The sequence below is a fragment of the Mytilus galloprovincialis genome, chromosome 8 (genome assembly GCF_965363235.1).
Source record: "Mytilus galloprovincialis chromosome 8, xbMytGall1.hap1.1, whole genome shotgun sequence".
NCBI classification, from domain to species: Eukaryota; Metazoa; Mollusca; class Bivalvia; order Mytilida; family Mytilidae; genus Mytilus; species Mytilus galloprovincialis.
The window spans coordinates 54,348,663-54,366,257 of NC_134845.1; positions in this window are offsets into that span (position 1 = coordinate 54,348,663).

Consider the following 17,595-nt stretch of genomic DNA (forward strand, 5'->3'; position numbering starts at 1 on the left):
TGACAAAGAAGAAAAGAGAAGATGCAGCAAGTTGTGTAGTATGCTTACCCAGAAAGAACCTAAGTTAAAGCTCATTGTTTTTGTTTTAAATTAGATTTTTATAGTTCCTGGTCGTTGGCTCGTTACAATTGAGGCTGTCTTCAATGATATTAGTGATTGTTATGCTAACATTGTGACAGTGTAGCTTCAGATTTGTTTCAGTTTAATTTTTATGTCGCAAATTAATGAACAGAGCTCGATTTTAAGATAAGATGCATATCTTATTAAATAACTTAATTGACCACACTTTATTTATGTTCTTATAATTTCATATACATCTTTGTTTTAAGATAAGTTTTTTTTTTTCAAAACGTGTGTTAAAATGCTTTATTATATTTATGTTTACAAAAAATATATTACAAAATGCAAACACTTTGTTGCATTTAAGATTGTTACATGTAACTTTATTCAAGAGAGCCGTTGTGTAGTGGTTAGCGCATCCGACTATTAAAAAAATGTATCTGTTTTAGCATGTCTTGAGTTTTGCCTAAAATAATAATTCGTTCGGTTAATACATGAGATATCCCCGAATAATTATAAGAAAGGTAGATTTTTTGTGAACACCAGACAAGGTGCCTCATGTGCATCTATTTAAGAATGTGCTTTTTCCAGAAAATGAAACAAAACTAAATGTTAAGTCTTTTAAAACTCTATTGAATACTTTGGAAATTGTAAAATATTTTGAATTATTCCGTTAACTCAGGATACCAATTCATTCAAACATTACCGATATTTCTATCATATTAACGAAAGGTGTCATGTACTACTAACAATTGTATCAAGGTGCTCACTGCATCTGTACTTATAATAAGAAGAAGATTTATTTATCACAAGGATAAAAAATTCAAAACTTTCACCTGGCAAACTCTATTGTAGTATTCGTTGTACAAATTATATTGTCTTTCTCTTTGAAGCCAATGGCGTGAATTTGGACTGTTTTAGGTTTTTGTCAAGCAGATCATCCGAAGGATAGATTTGATTGTTGACAAGTACTCCTCCGTAAATTTGATTTCCAACACTTTTCGCACAAATAAGTCTGTCATAACTTACTGATATACTGATGCCATCATAAGCGGGTTTATCGTAAACTTTTTCTGTAATTTTTTCCTTGTTTGAAAACAATGTTCTTTTATTTTCCGACATTTTGTCGAACCAATTGTGCTCTGCAAGAAACATTGGCCTTAAATAACCATCGGAATATTCATTTCCCTCTCGTCTTTGTATAGTTTGCTCCATTATGTTTTTTTGCAGACTACATCGTTGTCTTCGTTGACCTGTTTGTTTGGCTGGTTCGGACCGAGTTGAAAACATTGCCATTGCAATACTTTTGGGAGTGTCGTTGGTGTCCATCGTATAACATTGACTATCCGTTACGTCTAAGTAAGAACTATGTAATGACGGTATGACAGGTGACAGTGCAACAGTTTTTGACATAGCTGATTCGTCTATTTCGTCATACACACCTTCACTTCTCTCCTCAATGGGATGATGTCTTATAGTATCTGCTTGTATTTCCTTATTTTGAAGTGGGATTACTAATATACTTCTTTGTCTTTTTCGACAAGCATACATCAATCCAAAAAAAAACAGTAGACCAATAAATATGATGACGACTAAAAGTATAATTTCCCGTGATGTTATCGCTGAAAAAATATTTTTTATAGACTTAAACTCATAGTTCAGTCAAAAATATTTTCAACCATCATAAACAATTGAAATGTTACACATATCATGAGGTTTAAAACATCTGTCATTAGAATAAAGATACAGATATAATTAAGCATTCTTTAAAACTTTCAATAAAGTTAAAGTCTCAATGAAAATAACGCTTGTATAACTGAATAGTATGATATGTGTATCTATACTGTGACATGTATTGGTTTATTCTTATGATACCCTTGGAGATGTTATGCTAAATTCACACGGTGATTATGGTAAGCTGTTGTTCTGCAAATATTTGTAATTGATTAAATGCTTTTGCTTTTTTTTTTAATAAAAGGCATTTCAAATTTTCATCTTAAAAATTCATTCTGTAAGTCATTTTTCTTGAATACAAGTTTCGTTCATACGTCTGCTAATCGAATAAAATCAATTACCGATACTTAGGCAACAGTTACATTTGTTGGGCATGCCTACAATGTTTATAAATTTTTGTTTTCACTCTGTAAGGAATTCAGTCTACGATTATAAAAAAAAATAACGGTTAACTAAACATGTGTTTATCAAATCCATAGAGGGATTTTTATCGTGAAAATGTGATTGTGATGCTTTTTGATTGTAACATTTTAATATTATGTCTGCGATTTATTCTGGACACCGTTAATCATCTTTCGTGGTCTTGTCGCATGATTAAGGCCCATCTCACTTTAAATTATAAGATAAGTCCATCATATGCATATATATCACATGAATTTGTTGTTTAACAAAGAGTAGTTTTGCTTGATCATCAAAATTGAAATTCATTTGATTATACTTAGAAATGAAGAAAACAAAACAAATACAAGTCGGCGAGGTGAATTTAAATAAGAGAAGTCCATGAAAACTTACGAACTCAAACAAAGAAAATTGTGGGCTAAACCTGGTTTCATAGCTTATTATATATAAAGGTTGACGCTGTGGATCAATTGCAGCCGATTTCTTTTACAACTCTAGAATAAAATTGTCCAAAGTTTAACCCAGCGATACCGTTATTGCTGATTTCCAAAACTGGTACACAAATTTCAATAATGATAAAGCAAATAATGACGAATTATATATTAAAGGCAATCTGTTATAATCTTAAATTCACTGTTTGTGTATGCAAATTGAGGAATCCTACAAGACTCCTTATTCCATGACTTTAAAACCAATATGATTAAAATACAAGTCATGTGTCCAAGCTTTGCTTACATGGATTTGCTTACGGTACATTCTACGTTCTGTTTAAAGACCTTTCGGATTACTCTGGGTTTGTCGGATTAATTACCACTAACAATTTGATTGTTGAAATCTATTGGCTGATGTAATAATTACAAAAAAAACAGACAGTAACATAGAGGATTGTCAGATCTAAAATGAGAATGAGGTCATAATAAAAGGTCAAGGTCACGTTCTAAATTTTGATTTGGGTTATATCAGATTTTCCACAGTAATAGATATCGACAACAAATTGGACATGTCGCAGGACATTTTGGATGAAAAGGTATGTATACAATTAATATGAGTAGTCTCCCCTCTTACATTAACAGCATGGTGATACAAATAAAGCACTTTACTTGGTACAAACCTGGGTCTTTTGAGTTGGCCCTTGCTTTATAATCGTAATGTTTAGTCCAAGGTCTTTTTGATACATTCCCCTTGTCCATTCTCAACTTTATTTTGCCTTATCCTTGCAACGGAAGCGTGGACCCATGATCTGATTTTTGGTCGGATTATGGTGTTACTTTACTGCTATTGATATATGAACAGTAAATACACGATATTGTTAATATACCATTTTCAGTCAGACAGGCATTGTACATGTATATACTTTTACAAAAGGGCCATACTCCCAAATTAAAATGTCATCTGCTTCTTCGCTTGCAATATAAGTAGTGCTTCTCTCGTAATCTGTTAAAACAAATGTGTTATTCCCGTATGAATTTAACATTAACGTGTTTATTATGTTGAATATTGAGTTGACATTGACAAGCGGGTAATGGTTTGACATAACACATAACTTGAAAAGTACAAAGTAGTATTACTGCATTAAGTTTAGAGAATAAAGTTAGCATAATAAAACAAGTGATGGACTTACCTGTGCCCTGACCATCCGACGGATAATTTTTAAACGTATCGTCCGTGTCTTTCCTGGCTGAAAAAGATAACTTGTTTTACATTTAAACACATGACCATACAAATAATATAACGGCTCATTTTAGGTTGTTTTTGGAAGTTTTGATGAGAAAATCTTTTTATCGATATGCGATCAGTTGCATGATAAGCTGTTTGCATTCCATTTTAAAAAAAAATAAGCAGCCGACATGAATGGTTATGTGATATCCATTATGTTCATGCGTTGTAGTCTTTAAATGGAAACTGGTTTTGTTCTGTAATATTTCCAATAATAATAAGACTTGCTAAAACTGTGATATAAATGTTATTTATATTTATTTCCATCCCATATTTTTGTTAAAGGGATGTTAAATCATTTGTGCATAACTATAAAACAGTTATAAACCGATAAATGTAATATAAAGAAAAACTAGTTCGTTTCTGATTTTGACAAAATAGAAGTAAATACTTAAAAATCTTGAAAAGGTACAAGGCTCTCAAATAATATTTTGTTTACAATGATATAGATGAAATTTAAAAAAGACAGCTATATGAAAAGATGGTCAAAATAATTAATCAACAGATAAAAAATAAAAATAATGAACCAAGAAAGAAGAAAAAAATACATAAATCATGTTCATAAAAAAATAAATTAGATAAATGAATGAAAATGTAAGTAAAACATGAATTAAGGATGTCAGGTAAAACTATAAAAGTCTAGAATTTGAAAGTGATAGATACATGTAGTTTAGAAGAACATCAGTTAAGAAACAAAATTAGCTTAAAATATTGGTGAGTTATTTTGCTATGGCGTGAATTCATTGTTTTCGAGTTTTAGTTTAAATAAACCCTTTGGTATTTGCACTTTTTTATGCTACCTAAATTTTTGTAACAACAAAACAAGTATAAAATCGTAATGCAATGGAAAATGCTAATACATGGAGTCGACTCACGATTATTGGTATTAGTCTTATTTGTTGATTATATCCTAGTATACGATTATGCTATTTTAATTTATTCATGTATGCACTATTATTTTCCTAGTATAAGAGTCATTTCGTTTTTAATAAATCATTGATTTATATTGTGTTTAGCATTGATTATGCCAAATTTGTATATTATCTGTATTATTTTCCTATGATTATTTAAATGGTTTATTGGTTCAGTCTTTCATGGCGTGGTAGTTAACATTATTGTTGGTAATAGTATGAAATCGACATGTCAATTAATAAATATATGCACGTGAGAAGGCGGCGTTAAGCGGTAATACTTTGTTTACACATGCAAGTATTAGAGGACATTTCTGCATGATTGATACATAGACTGATCATTGACGTCTCACGTTCCCATGAAGTCCTTTGAAACTTTCAGGCATCAGTTAAAATTCTTTTGGAATATTAATAATGAAAACTGCGCCAATTGTTACTAATATCCTACAGTAGTTTCACAGTTAGGAAAATGTATTAAATGTTATGTTAGCATGCCTAATTCAATGAAGTCTTACCGTCTATTAGTACGCATCCATTTACATGATCACATCTACAAAACAATCAAATGATAACACAAACAATAGTTATTTGATTTATATGTAGTTATATTCAAGCTACTTGAATTATTGTTCTTGCATGTTTAAATGTGTATTTCCATTATATAATGTTGATATATTTGTTTTAAGATATAAGACATGCGTTCTATTAAGTGTTTTTAACGCCTTCCTTATTCTTTTTCTTAGGTATAAGTGGTTGCAATCAAAACATCTCATGTTTTATAGCTCTCTTTTACGGTATGGGATTTGCATCTTGCCGATTGGAGATATCAATTAAATGACATTACTCGACATCACCAACCTATTTGACAGTATATCAGTCTATTGCATTGAGTGATGACGGAAGAGAGCATAGACTGTATGACTTATGGGCTCGTTGAACAAATATACTTTGTTGTAATCGGTACTATTTTTAAATTAGTACTACATACTACTATTTTAAATATTCACATATTTTGTTATCAAATTTGGGATTATTTCTTTGACAACAACCTTAAAAGGGAATGATTCATTCGGTTACCGGTAACCAAGCGCACCAATCATTACTTACACATTGCCCTTGATCCATATATTTATGTCTCAAATGATGAGTGCTTACAGCTACCAAACCAAATTAAGTCATATTCTCATTGTTTTTTTTTTAAGTAAGATTATTTCAAACACTCCGGGATATTAAAGGTGTTCACCTATTACTTGTTTTTTTTAAGCATACTTCTATAACGTATATCAAGATAATATTTTCAAAAGTAAACAATCAGTTCACTATGCATCTTTTTGATAGTACTTTGTCACATTTCCATAGAATTGTATCAAATGATATTGATGAGGGCGCATGTTCGAGAAAAATATATGATTTCACTTTACTCAATCAGTTATTTTTTTCTTTAATTATAATGATGAATGGATGAAATGAAGAACTCGTTCAGACGCAAGCGTAATTAGACGTCATTGCTCTGAAATTGTTTTTCTAGAATGTTTTGTGTTTAACTTATACAAATACGTATGGAAAAATGCCACGCACGGTATACTTGATTGAAGTTTTGTTAATCATTATGATGATTTTAGCCTTATGAACAAGTTACGCTTCGCAATCCGACCGCCCTTCATTCTGTTTAAAATATCAAAGGGTTACATTTATATATCAATCAAGAGTTTGACAGGTTAAAGTGTTGCACTGAACATTGTATTGTGATCATGTAAAGGATCACGGCGTCTTAAGGCCACACATTTGCCAATGTTTTGATCACTACATGCACATGTATGGATTTGTATCTTTTATATTCATAGCTGTCATTGGTTGCACACTCGATTCTACAGTAACCCCTTAAAAGTGATCAAAGAAATATATATATATGGTCAATATTGGTCTCATTGACATTATGGGTTATTTTATGAAAATAATTTGAAATAAATGAAATACACTTTTATTTAGAAATCAAATAAAGCCATAGTCTTATCTCAATTCTCAACTTTTATGAAGAGACATTTTTTTCAACTAGCTTCGGTCTCAATAAAATCCAAAACATATAAACTATAATTAGAAAAATACAAGACTAACAAAGTTCAGAGGCTCCAGCCATGGACAGGCGAAAAAACGCGGCGGGGTTAAACCTGTTTTGTGACATCTCAACCCTCCCCTTATTCATTTAGCCAATGTATAATAAAGAAACACATATCAATACGCACATTAAAACTTAATTTAAAAGAAGTACGACTAGTCCTATTCCGATTTCAGAATAGGTAATAAAAGAAACTAAGCAAAACGACTACCAGCAGTTACTGACATGCCAGCTCCAGACCTCAATTAATCTCATTGAAAAATAATGTCTTTATCATATGTCAATCAAGTTCCATATCTCCCATTAGGAGTTTAGTATCATACCGTCATAAAATAAATGAGAAGAACATAACTTGTTTCATGCCAACAACTGGTTTAAGAATAAATGTGTTCATTTCCGATGCAAAGACCATATGAGTGAATCAATATTTATACCAAAATATGCAATCCTTAACTACTTGACAACAGTATCGTAACTATATCCTTTCCGAATAAGTCTGTTTGAAGGCTTGGTAAGCTTTTAAGGTGACTGCAGCAAGATGGCAGATAAACAGCATGAGAGAAGCAGGTACATGTATGTCGCTGTGACAATTGCACGTGTTGTTGGTCATCACCATTCCACTATAAGTCGTTTTGAGAATAAAAATCAGCCAACACACGATTTAAAAGACCTTCCGAGATCAAGAAGACCCCCCTATAACATCTGCTAGGGAAAATCAAGCATAATGAAGGTTGTTCAGAAGGAAACCCATTGCTAACAATACAATTCTTAAAAGAGAGTGATGACCATACATGAGGCTTTAAACAAGAACTGTCCTTTGCCTACGAACAGGCACACAGTTGCCGTATCCAATGTAGTGGAGAGCTCACCAAAGTTGGAAATTAACATCGTGGAAGAAGATCCATTGTTCCACTTCAATTTGGTAATCTTCCATGGCCCGGTCGTAGCCCGGATTTGAACCATATCGAGCATATATGGGACACCATTGGGCGTAAAGTGCATTGAAGGACACCCCAGTTCAAACACGAATGAAATGAACAATTATACCCTTCGTCAGAAATGGTTGCTGCTACCTTAGCATGCTTAGCAAAAAATTAGTGGACTTATGGCAAGAATCAGAAGACGTAAAGAGACGAATATTTGTTTGAATGAAGGCTGCGCACAAAGTACTAATTCTTTGGCGTATAACAATCAACCATGATGTGAACAATCATCTAAAGATTAATTTTGAAATGTCAGACATAGTAAAGTTCGACTACAGTAAAAGCAAAAAACAATTCATTTTGTAATAAAAAAAAAATTGTTAGATAAAACATTTTTTTTTATATATGTTTTTTTTTTGGTTCGTTTTAATGGCAATGTTATCATTAACTACGTTTCAATATTATTTTACAAATATTTTATCATATTCCGTTCAAAATAAGAAGCTAATTTTGTCAAGTTTAAAAAAATCAATGTGCTGCAATACTTTTTTGCATGTGTATATAAACACCATAAGATGGTGACAAGGGAACGTCACCGTTTAAAAATGAAGAATGAAAAATAGCATAAAAAAAATATCTTGTATCATAAATTTAGGTATTATGCTTCCCTTTAAAGATATAGATCTCAAGATCCAAGAAAGGGCAGTGTTCATTGTTAGTATTAGCTTTATCAAATGTCAGTTCTGCAGGATAAATCTCTTTAATGTACATGTCATCTAAATATCTAAAAGTTGTCAGTGAAAATAAATAGCAGGAATGCTGAAAACCATTTGATAAATAAAACGCCAGATTTCTGAGTATCACTTTTCGTCATCATAGAATTAATTCATATTGTTGAAAGTCTTGGAATGCTCTGTTTTAACTTTAGTGACGTATTCATGGTATTTAATCATTTTCAGTGGTTGTAAATAACCAGACACATTATGTCCGTACGTCAAGTTACTGGAAATCTCTATAAAACTGTATAGACATTTTGTCTCTGATAGATTGCTGTCTCAATGAGATACCACATCTCCTTTTTCAAATGATAAAATAAACGATTTTCTCTTGATTGAATGTATGCAACATCATCAATATGTTTTTTTTTTTATAATTTCCATATGTAATACAGTCCTTGGATGGTGTAAACTTCCCATTAACACCATACACCATTACACCATACACTATTACACCATACACCTTGTACCATTACACCATATATTTATTTATTTCTATATATTATTTTAACGCGTCAACAAAATTTCAGTGATTTGATACCTCAACAATGCTGAAGCTGACTCATATAATAAAATAAGTTTAACACGTAAACAAAATTTCAGTGATTTGATACCTCAAGCTGACTCATATAATAAAATTATTTTAACACGTAAACAAAATTTCAGTGATTTGATACCTCAACAATGCTGAAGCTGACTCATATAATAAAATTAGTTTAACACGTAAACAAAATTTCAGTGATTTGATACCTCAAGCTGACTCATATAGTAAAATCATTTTAAGGAGTCAACAAAATTTCAGTAATTTGATACCTCAAGCTGACTCAAATATTATTTTTTTAAACTGACCATATTCGCTCTTTATTATGTAAATCAATATATACAAAATGATATAACAGCATAGTAAATCAGCAATATTTTGATGTCAGAATGGATTGTCATTATATAAATTTTGTTGATTGTTGGCATGTTTTGTTTTTATTCAAAATATTGTCTCGCAACAAAATTTCAGTGATTTGAAACCTCAGGCTGACCATGCTGACTCATAATAAAATTATTTAAACATGTCAACCAAAACTAACCATATAAGCACTTCATCATGTTTATTATGTAAATCTATATAGCAGCATAGCAAATAAGCAATATTTTGATTCTTTTCTGTTTACGTAATATAAAACGGTCACTGAAGTCAGTATCTGTATCTGTATTTCAAACTTCTGAACATGGATGGGTATGCCGTTAATTCATTTTGGCTATTGTTTGATTGGTGGATCTGCGCATAAATAAGTCATGCTTGCCTAGGTGTGCTCATTTAAACCCAGTGGTTCAGGATATTTTGTAAGATTCACCATATCGCTAATCCTGGCTGAGCCGGCTGCTTGAACTTTTCATGCATATAACAATCACTTTTCCATGGTGGCGTCATATATTTTGTTTTATGACGTCAAAATTTTACGGGAAATTTTACATGTCTATTAATGGCAGACAAATAGCGATAAGGTTTATAAAACTAACCCAGTAGTACATCCCCAACAATGTGACTGACATGAGAGATACTTTCATGACTTTATAATGAGAAGTTCTCTTCTTGGAAAAGTATACTGTTACATGTAGTATATTATGTCGGTTGGTTGATTTTGTTGGTAGCTAAATTTCAAGTGGCAAATATTTCATTCCTGTTCGCATAAGTATTTTTTTGAACGTTCACGGTATGATTTATAATTTATAATGACAAATCTAACACAATTGACGAGATTGTTCATAGTTATACAACACATTATGTGCAATACATGTAACACTATACAGTGTACAATTTCCTTTTGAACATTTTCTGGAAAACAGAATCGTGAATCCAAGGCAAACAAACGTGAATTACGAAGGAAAATTTTTATGAAGAGCCTGTCAAAAATGGGGAACGAAACAACGTTAAAAATGATGTTGATAACCCATGATATAAAAATAATGTTCCTATGCGCGGATAACCTCTGTATACGGCTTCTACTTAAAAGAAATCATTTATTTTAATTTATGATAGCTGCAAGTGATAACAAGTGTCCAATCTTACAGCCATTGTTCTCTATAAATAAGAATATGAAAAAATAAAATAATTACTTCAATAAACACATTAAAAATATGTTTTTTTCGTATTCTTATCTATATCAAATATATATTTAGTCTACCGGGTATAGTAATTTGCTACTCTGGAAAGATATTAATTAAGATTATTATTAATGTTTATGTTTACAATCCGAAAAATTAAAATATAAAGAACTTCGATTTCCACCAATGAAATGTCGTACACCATTCATTCACACCATTCCCGATTGCACGTTACACGATCACACCATTCCTCACACACCATACACCATAGCACCATATACCTTACACCATTGCACCATACACCTTATACCATTACACCATACACGTTTTTTTGGGAGGTTTACACCATCCAAGGGCTGTAGCAATTCGCCGGCATATTTGTTTACAGTTAAATATGTTAGGTTCTGATATAAGTCCTACATGCTTACTAATCTTGATTCATGTGTGACTTCAGATAAATTTTATCAGTTTGTTTAATTGTGTCTCATCCCGTTTAACCCACTATCATAGGCATATTAAGCTTGGTGTGTTTAAATAGTTTAAAACAATGATATAACTTTCAGCTCCTTTATAATTGTATCCTATATTTCATATATAAGTGCCTATATATAGCAGCATATGAGACAAACAAATCTATGAGAGTGTGGATTAATCAGTATAGAGATCAACTCAATTACACAAATAAAATTATAGATTGCCTAACAATGTAATCTTAACACAATATTTAGTATGTAAATATAAAAATGTTTAAAATATTTCCAAATGATGAAAAATAAACGCAATATTTTGCCAGACCAACTAGCTTTATCAAGCGTGCATCTATCCAGGTGAAATCGGATGAAGATGATAAGAAACTTTTGCAGCTCAACGTATTTGTTGCACTTAGCTGCCTTGAAAATTAGAAAAGTTTGCAGCTCAATGTCTATGTTGCACTTTAATTTAGCTGCCTTGAAAATAAGAAAATGTTGCAGCTTGATGTATATGATGCACTTGGATTTAACTGCCTTTAAAATACATAATTGGTAGTTGAAGTAAGCAACGTCCGGCTAATATGTATTTTCAAGGCAGCTAAATCCAAGTGCAACATATACATTAAGCTGCAAAATTTTCTTTTTTTCAAGGCAGCTAAATTCAAGTGCAACATAGACATTGAGCTGCAAAATTTTCTTATTTTCAAGGCAGCTAAGTGCAACATATACGTTGAGCTGCAAAGGTTTCTTATCATCTACATCCGATTTCACCTGGACAGATGCACGCTTGATAAAGCTAGTTGGTCTAGCGAAATATTGCGTTTATTTTCATCATTTTGTAAATATTTTAAACATTCTTATATTTACATACTAAATAGTGTGTTAAAATTACATTGTTAGGCAATCTATGTTTCATAAATATATATATATATATATATATATATACAAGTACGTCTGAGTCAGTGACAACTCTACAACAGATGTATCCATCGGATCGCCATCAATGATGGTGATACATGGCTGTGTACATAACAAAATTAACGGTACCAATTTTCTTGCACCAGATGCGCATTTCGACAATACATGTCTCTTCAGTGATGCTCGTTTCCAAAACATTTCAAATCCAAAGCTTATATAAAAGATGCAGAGCTATAATCCAAAAGGTCCAAAAAGTATAGCCAAATCCGTGAAAGGAATAATGTATATACAACTCGTCTAAACATCAACCCAACAATGTTAGATCTGTAAATTTGCTTTCGCAAATTTTTGGTTCTTCCCTCGCCGGAAGGTACTTATAAATATAATTATTTTCTGTGACTGTATATTACATTAATTTGTAGGATCCTTTACTATAGATAATTTAGCTGATCTGTAACAATAACATCTTCATGCCTTATATATCATGTACTGCAGTACGCCGCTAGATTAAAACTGACGAGGAAAGATAACACACGGCCAGCGACAGCTCTTTTCTGAGAGCCCAGGTGGTCGTGTGGTCTAGCGGGACGGCTGCAGTGCAGGCGATTTGGTGTCACGATATCACAGTAGCATGGGTTTAAATCCCGGCGAGGGAAGAACCAAAAATTTGCGAAAGCAAATTTACAGATCTAACATTGTTGGGTTGATGTTTAGACGAGTTGTATATATATAATGAGGTTTTTATAAAACCAATAAGTCTAGAATAAACAGAATAAAAAATAAATAATGTATAAGACCGTACAGTTATACTCTGACATTGATATCTAATTGTTGAAATGAAATAATCAAACAACTGCATGCAACAGCTGAATCAAGAAATATAAAATAGCTTTATGAAAAACAAGAAGTAGAATTTGCATATGATTCATTTTCAATGTAATAAAAATATATATTTCATATTTATTTATGACCATAATTGTTCATTTACCTTTCAGTGCTATTACATCTGCATGTAAAACTGCATTTATGTCCATAAAGTCCACTCGCACATTTTGTACATTTTTCACCCTTCGAATGGTGGCCAATAGGACATTCTGAAAATACATTTTTAACAGAGAACTAATGAGTCAACCACTTCCCTCGGTTCGATATTCTGCTATATATGTTTAAATTTCGTGAAACATAGTAGATATTATATTTTTTAGTATTCATCGTGTGAACTCGTCGTATTGATTAAAATATATAATTAGGCATACTGACCTTTTGAAAATAAATTGTTTGGAATGAAGTTAATATATGGTTACTTTTATTCGGAAAACAAAAGTATGATAAACAAATCAAATTGTCAGATAACAATTAGAAATCCGTCTTCAATTAGTTGACAGTTCAAATATGGTAATTTTTTTTTTTTTGTTGTATCATTAAGATAAATGGTGGTGCTTTTTTACTCTTATATTTGGTATACTACTGTTGAAGGTAAATCCAGAAAAGCGCTTTGGACGCATGATATGATTGAACGTGTTGTTTTCAATTCTGTTTCGCCTTTATTTACTTTGATAAACTTTTTGTTTTAAATCAAATGTTTGCTTATTCATCGTTTCGAATTTAGAAAACATGTATTTTATTATATAAGAATATCGGGGAAAGTTGTTCTTTTAAAGTAGTGGTATGAGGACCATATTGCTTCAATACGATCATTTCATTGTCCTTTGTTGTAATACTAAATCAAAACAAATATATTGAAAGGCGAATTAGATTTTATGCTACAGTATGTCATTTTTAGATCAGCGAATTTTCTTTTGATAATGAGGATTTTTTTAAATGCTGTTTCAGAATTAGTTTTGTATTTTTGTATTCCAAAAAACACCGTTGGTTACTACAGAAGGTAAACTGATAAAATTGTGATACATTTTTGAACCGGGTTACACAGTATGTTATGTTTAAGTAAGCGAAAATCCCCCTGGAAGTTTGAATGTGCCTGTTTTTCCAATTTTACTTTAATTTACAAAATCTAAGGAAGATGATCATGATGATGTGACAAGGTTTTTTTTTTTAGACATGACTTATACAGTTAGGAAAAAACTACGCAATATGTTTTTTTGATCTTATTTGTGATAGTTTCTCTAGATATACGATATATTTACACACAAAAAACAACAACAAAAACAACCTCAGACTTCTTGTTAACAGTTTGACTAGTTAAGACAAACTGACATGTTTAAATACATAGTTTACCATGATTATATCCCATAATATAATGTTTACTGTTGATGATATTTCACATGTGTCTATGAGTTTTTGGAATTACTCTTTCTCAGATTTAGACTTGTACAATTTGTATTAATAAAAGTCTCAAAAAAGTCAGTGAACTCATGTGTGATTTATACTCTAAGTATTAAATGTGTAATTTATCCCGGAATGCTCATAAATCAATTTAAAAGTAAAGCAGCATTTAATTCAACCCAGTATTTTCCAGTATTACCCGTTTTAGCCCTAATAATTCTGATTTTCCAAGAACTTACTCGCGGGCTTGACAAACTCTCGAAATCCGTTTTGGTTTTTTTGCCAACCCTGTATACAAGTACTTTTAACTAGTTATAAAACCAGGTTGAATCCACCATTTTCTACATAAGAAAATGCCTGAACCAAGTTAGAAATATGGCTCGTTTGATGTGTTTGAGCTTTTGTTTTTGCCTTTTGATAACAGAATTTCGGTTTTGATTTTTTCTCTGAATTTCGGTATTTATGTTATTTTATTTTTTTCCATTATATTATTTTCTCAAAATAACAGTTAACCTACAAATATCATATGACCAATTTTACACACAAAATTGCATGAGAACTGTTCCAATATTAAATTGAATTATAGCTTTGATAATGTACTGCATCAATATGTCAATGAAAATTTAAAGTTGTCACCATTTCAAATTAAGTGTCGAATGTCTTATACAAACCAATACAAACTCCATCATTGCTTCTGTAATACTGGTTGCAACAAATCGCAATTTTAACGATCTTGAAATAATTACGTTCTTTTATTCTGAAAAAAAAATCATAATCGAGTTGGTGACAAAAGCCGGTTCAGTTCCTAGACAGTGTACTGAAACAGTCAATACCATATTAAACAAAGCAATGTACCAATTTTTAAGCATGGAGGCAACTGTAAAAATATTTTAAACACGAGACCGCTTTTATTAGGGTATACAAACCCAAATTATGCTTACAGCTTGGAATAGCTTAGTTGATAAGGACAAGGAGTAAAAAGGTAACATGTGCTAACCCTTGAATTAAAAAACTAAAAAGAATTCTAAATACATTTAAAAACGTCATTGGGTGGTTCACAATAAAATTGAGAATGGAAATGGGGAATGTGTCAAAGAGACAACAACCCGACCAAATAAAAAACAACAGCAGAGGGTCATCAACAGGTCTTCAATGTAGCGAGAAATTCCCGCACCCGGAGGCGTCCCTCAGCTGGCCCCTTAACAAATATATACTAGTCCAGTGATAATGAACGCCACACAAAACTGTCAAATATCACTTTTCTTTTCAAGATGAGTTTGTAGTCGGAAATATAAAACATCTTGCATTAAATGCAAAATGCAAAAACACATTTCGTTTCAAGATGCATATGACAATGTTATGCATGTGAGTATAATGGTGGGTTTTTTTTCCTGTATAATGCCAGGGTAAAATACTTTGACAAAACCTTGGCATAAAACAGGCTACGTATATTAATACATCACGCGCAGTCTGGACGGGATAACACGTTTCATTAATTTTGTCTGACAGTCCAAAACGTATTGCAGACATCGACGATACACATTTCGACAATCATGTCTGACAATCCAAAACGTATTTCAAACATCGACGATATAATAAACCCAAACAGAACCACATGAAAAGTAATTAGACAATTTTACATACTTTTTAAACTCATTTGAGAACAATTTTCAGACACATAATGCATTTAACGTTCGGTGTGTCGGCATCGGTGAACTCGAAATAACGTCTTAGTAAAAGTTTTGCCCTAAAATATTCAATGTATAATTTGAAGTTTCCGTTGACTCGAACTAGATTTATGTTAAAAATTAACAAAATAAATCAAAACATTGTATTTTTAATCATCACATGACCATGGGAATTTAATTTCATCCCACAATTCATGAGTATTTATATGTCTGGTCACTGACTTCGTTATTGATTATTGATTAATGGCTTTCTTTTTTCTAAGAATGTACATAACATTTTTTTTAATCACAATGATAAATGATTGGTGATACATTGTTATAGTTTAGGCAAAAACCATCAGTATATTATTAAATAATTAACCGAAATCGTACGTGTATTTGTTTGGTTGTGCTTAAAGTAGGGGTCAAGACTAAGTAATTATAACCAACAATCCGCTATCGGCGTCTCTAAAATTACGTATCAAATTTTGCAAAACAAAGGGTCACCAAAAGAAAGAAAGTAAGAAGAAATTTAAATTTCTAAAATATCTTCTTTACAAGAATACACAATTTGGTCAAAGGTGTTTAGAAATTGTAACATGTGGAAGTAACAAAATACTTTGCTGTTAATACTTTCGGAAACCATCATTTCTTTATTGAAAGTTTCCTCAGTAGTACTACTAATATTAATGGTGTTAATTTTAATTTTGTCTTTCACACATGGTTTACCCTAATTGATACTGTCTCAATCATTTAGTACAATCAACCAAGTATTTTCCCAGTCAGCCTCACAACATGTTTTGTGAATGACAAAATACCCTATTAAAGAATCATTTATGTAAAGTAAACATAATGAAATAGTTCCCACATTCAGGTATGAGTGCGCTAGTTCTTCCTTTCTAAAATATCAGCGTCAGTTCTTCTTGTAGATTCATGCATTTTCACTAAAGTTATGTGATAAACTAAGGAAATACGAGTCCTACTTTGAAGGGGTTGTGTTATTGGAGATCTTGTTTTTATATTGATTTGAAATTGTGAAAATATTCCTATTTGTATTCAACATCAATCAAACACAAATGTATCTGTCTTACTAAGTCGAAACAAATAACCTGTTCATGCTGAGAAAGTAAAAAAGGGTTGAAATTGCTATATAAAAAGATCACTTGCATTATACTAACTTGTAAAATGATCTTTATGTTCAAACAAAAATGAAAATTTGGAAACGCACACACTATATGTTTAATACTATACATACATATTGTTATGAAATATCGATCAATTGTACACGTTGTATTGTATACATCTTAGTTGAACGGTAACAGGGTGTGTCAGTGACTATGAAAATGTATTATCATAATCTGATTATCCTCCCGGAGCACAGGCGATCCCCATCGATTTTTGTAAAGGTCGTTTTTACCATTCTTTAGATTCTTATATTGTATTTTGTATTCTGTTTTTGTCTGTTGATCTGATATTTGTATATTTTGGCTCTCTTTCGAGAAGATTATATATTTTCTTAATT